The sequence below is a fragment of the Ceratosolen solmsi genome, unplaced genomic scaffold (assembly GCF_000503995.2).
Source record: "Ceratosolen solmsi marchali unplaced genomic scaffold, CerSol_1.0 scaffold10, whole genome shotgun sequence".
Taxonomy (NCBI): domain Eukaryota; kingdom Metazoa; phylum Arthropoda; class Insecta; order Hymenoptera; family Agaonidae; genus Ceratosolen; species Ceratosolen solmsi.
Window position 1 is genome coordinate 6,725,130 of NW_011948412.1, and position 4,464 is coordinate 6,729,593.

The following is a 4,464-nucleotide window of genomic DNA, read 5'->3' on the forward strand; positions in this document are numbered from 1 at the left end:
TCTCTATCTTTCTTCTCTGTTCTTTGTATTTTTATCTACCATATACACGCATGTGTAAACAAGCACACACTCTCTCACTCACTCTCCCATCCTCTCTATCTTTCTCTTCCATCCTCTCTCTCTCTCTCTCTCTCTCTCTCTCTCTGTATCAGGGTCTTTGAATTTTAATGTAGAATGAAATTCTCATTCTCTTTTTGCTTGTTTCCTTTCATTCTATTTTCTTTCTTCTTCATTATGCTTCAGATGTAGAAAAGTGAATTTTCTGTTTTCGCAATACTTTTTTTTTTACTCTTCAGCAATCGCATACCTCTATATTTCTTAAATGTAAACTTTTTTTTGCTCGCTTTTATTAATTTGTAATATTTTAATTTATTCGATGTTAATTTTTTTCATTTAAATACTCTATCTCGTTTTTGTAATGCAAAAATTATTCGCCTCCTTGTTTGCTTTAATTTGTTATTTTATGAAAATGTTGGACCGAATACTTTAACACATGGGAACTTACGCCCAACGAAATGCATTCAGCTCCGTAAATATGTACAATACGTAATGATTGGTTTGAAACTCTTCAATTATAAAAAATAAGAAAATACGGATTGAAAAATCCATGAAAGAATGAAAGTAATCGTAGAAAACTCGACGTTAAAGAGCAAAATATTAGAATCGATATAATTAGATTTACAGTTAAAAACTTCTAGTATTGATATTGTCAATCCGTGCACACAGTTGAATTTCATTAAAAATTCTTTAAGATTTTACATTTATTTTGTTGGCTCCATCATTGATGACGTCATTCTACAATTTCACGTCTAGCTTTATTACAAAGAATATATCAACCCTATTAAATAACGAATCATTAATATTTATCGGAAATTAAAGTTTGAAAATTTGTAATAATTCAATCGTGCTCGTTACTTTTATTTCATACGACGATTATTTTCCGGCAAGAATTATCGTTCGGAATAATAATTAGAGTTCTTTAAAGTCTTACGTTAATCCTTAAGTAAATCGATCATCTTTAATACAATGTAGTATATATATATATATATATATATATATATATATATATATATATTAATTTATCGATTTAAAATAATTTAATCGATTATTTATAATAGATTCCCCTGAGTAATTTATCTATTTAAAATAATTTAATCGATTATTTATAATAGATTCCCCTGAGACGCGTAGTTTCGTAAAAAGAGAAATATGATACGTCTCAGACAAAATATTCTCACCATTTTCTCACTTTTCCCTGTTTCTTCTATATCTCATTGCTTTTTCTGATGTGTACATGCAATTATTTAATCAGCATTATGAAGCTGAAATGATATATGTACAATTCCACGCAGATTAATTAAATCATTGTTTATGAATAGATTTAGCAAATACTATAATGAAGGCTATAGACAGGTAATATAATTACATGAGAAAATGGACCATTACAATTGTGCGTTTGCGCATGTTTTTTGTGCGTACGAGCGCGTAAATATTAACGTGCATATAAATTAATTTGGAAATTAATGCAAATTGATGATAAAATAATTCCATCTTCAATTTATACATCTATACATCTATATATACATCTATACATCTACACATCTATATATACATCTATACATCTATACATCTATATATATATGTGTGTGCGTGCGTGCGTGAGTGAGTGCGTGCGTGTGTATTTGTGTGTGATATGGTACGCCTGTATATTTGGGGTGAAGAATAATTGTCAGTGAGTTAGATGTCAACCAATCTTGTTTAATACACTATCGCAAGACGTACAGAATATTGTAATAATTGCTTATTCCTGCCGTTTGGTAGACACTTTTAATACAATGCGCAGATGTGCAGTCGTCATCTATCGGTCGTTCCAGTACAACTTTCTTCTCGACGCTGTGCGCTGCATCTCTCTTGTGCTCGCGTTAAACACAGTTTACACATGTTTATTACTTTCATGACTGCGTGCAAGATGCGATGAGCAGCAATAATCGATAAAAATATCGAGTGCGAAAAGAATCGATTATAAAAATTTGTTCAAAAGCAGCTCCGTTCTATTATTTATGTACGATATTGAAAATTGCCGAATCATAGATTTATAAAACATTGTCGTTGGCATATTCATAAAAATTAATGTACCAGATGGTTACACGCCTGTGCATTATATTGCAGTTGTGTGGGGCGAGAGGCTAGAAAAATGACGATTAAATAAACGAGCTCTTTGTTCTTTTGTAAATCATAGGGGTGTGACTTATATGTGCTCTTGTCTTGTCTACGCGTCTCCTCGGTCGACTCGAATCAAAATTTCAGAACAGCTTTATATAAAATTCATTATCTTTCGCCCCATCATTGACAAACGCCTCTAAATTATAAATCTTCATTTTTCTTCAAAGTACGTTGCCTAAGACTGGAGGTTCGGTTAAATTCAAATAATTCTTATCTTTATTAGAATTTTAATGATAATTATTTTCATGTATAATCGTGCGATACGCACATCCGATGCGATTTATCGGCTCTTTGTATGATTTTTTGAGTGATTTACTCGTCGTGCCCCTTGTCATTAAAGTGTTTTAAGCCAAAACTTATGGCCATTCTTCAGAATTGGTCGATACCTTGTCTAGTTTTTCCCTTATCTAGAGCTTGTTTATCAACGATATAATATCAACGAAAGGGGATGTCTATTACCCTCGGAAGATGATTTCTGGCTCATTTTAAATATGTAAATAAATCTTTTTTTATTTTTGTTTTTGTTTTTGTTTTTGTTGTTGTTTTTGTTGTTGTTTTTGTTGCTGTTTTTTTGTTTTTGTTTTTTTTTTTGTTTTGTTTTGTTTTGTTTTTGTTTGCTTTGTTTTAATAACTTCTCGTATTATAATCTTCTAAGCGGGCCAAATGAAATAATAAACTAAATAAACGAGCCTATTATATTTGGCCCTACCAATGTGTGGGAAACTATGCGAAGAAACTTGTACTTGATGATATATTTTTCTCTTTTATGCTCGGCATTTAATCCAAATAGTTGGACTAGCTATGCGTTTGCAAGCACCGTTATTCCAAATATCGAGTCCCTAAGTACGCAATGCTCCATCCGCAAGAGCGATAGTATACATAGAGGATTATTGCGGGGATAAGGAATAGGCGGGACGTCAGGGATGTTGGCTTAGGTGTATAAATTTCTCATATGCAGATCTACTGAATTTGTCAGTAAATTTTGTTACAGATCGACTGGCATGAGCTCTACCAGATCGTCTAAAGTACTCGCACTCATACGCTAATCCACCATCATCTTTTATTTAAGTTTGCGACATTACACCATTTAATACAACGAGCGAAGGCGCGTAACCACGCGATCATCTTCCAAGTCCACTTCCTTTGAAACTATCCACCTACTCTTGATCGCGCGCATGTAATTTATCGTTAAAATTTCCACAAGATTATAATCACTGGACTCACTGCACATAACGTAATACATTGGCTAACGTTGGATATTGATATTAGTGTGTTGAATACAAAATTACCAAGGGAAAGAATTCTGAAATGGCAGTAGCAGAAGGCGTTGAAAAGCATACTTGGTACGTCAAAATGTAAAGATATACGTGAAATTTGAGTGTGGCGTTTAACGTTACTTCCCCTACTACTGTCATTGTGTTGGGCTGGCTGAACTTTATTTAAAAAGCCCACCTTAGGTATCATATCTACTAATATAGGAACAAAAGGTTCAAGTTCGGGCCAACGATTTTCCTACATTTATCTGCACTCAATAATGTAAAGTATAAATTGATATTGTCATGCAATGTTAAGAAAATTACGGAATATTACTTGGGGAAAAAAAAATAAAATAAATAAATAAATAAATAAATAAATAAAATAAAATAAAATAAAAAAAAAAATATAAAAAAAAAAAAAAAAATGAAAATTGTTTTATTGTTTTATATGTATAGCTCGTTAATGAAAGCAAAAAAATAAATAAATAAATAAATAAATAAATAAAATAAAATAAAATATATTTTCACGCATATTGTGATAATCGTTCTCGAACGTTTTAATTATAGATTATCACGGAGGCTTATCTCGGCTATACTTATGTAAGAGAAAAGTGACTTAACTAGTTATCGGCTGAGTCAATCGCAACAATTACGTGCATTCCTCCGACGGGTCTTTATATTCTAAATTTGGTCAATGATGCATTACGTTATAGATTTATGGTTATTTGACTACTGTCTAATCGCTTATGTATAACTAACATGAAATTTACAATGTTTCATCGACCAAGAGGCGATTTTAATATTTTCCACAGATAAGATAATTGATAAGAATTAACAAAATCATATTCGACTAAAATTTATGTTTAATATGATAATTGACGAGTTTTCTTTTTATTTTTATATGCTATTACGATTGTATATTTGGAAAATCTATGGATATTCAAAGTCTGCCCATTAGAATCGGTAGTCGAGTAGATTGTACAAG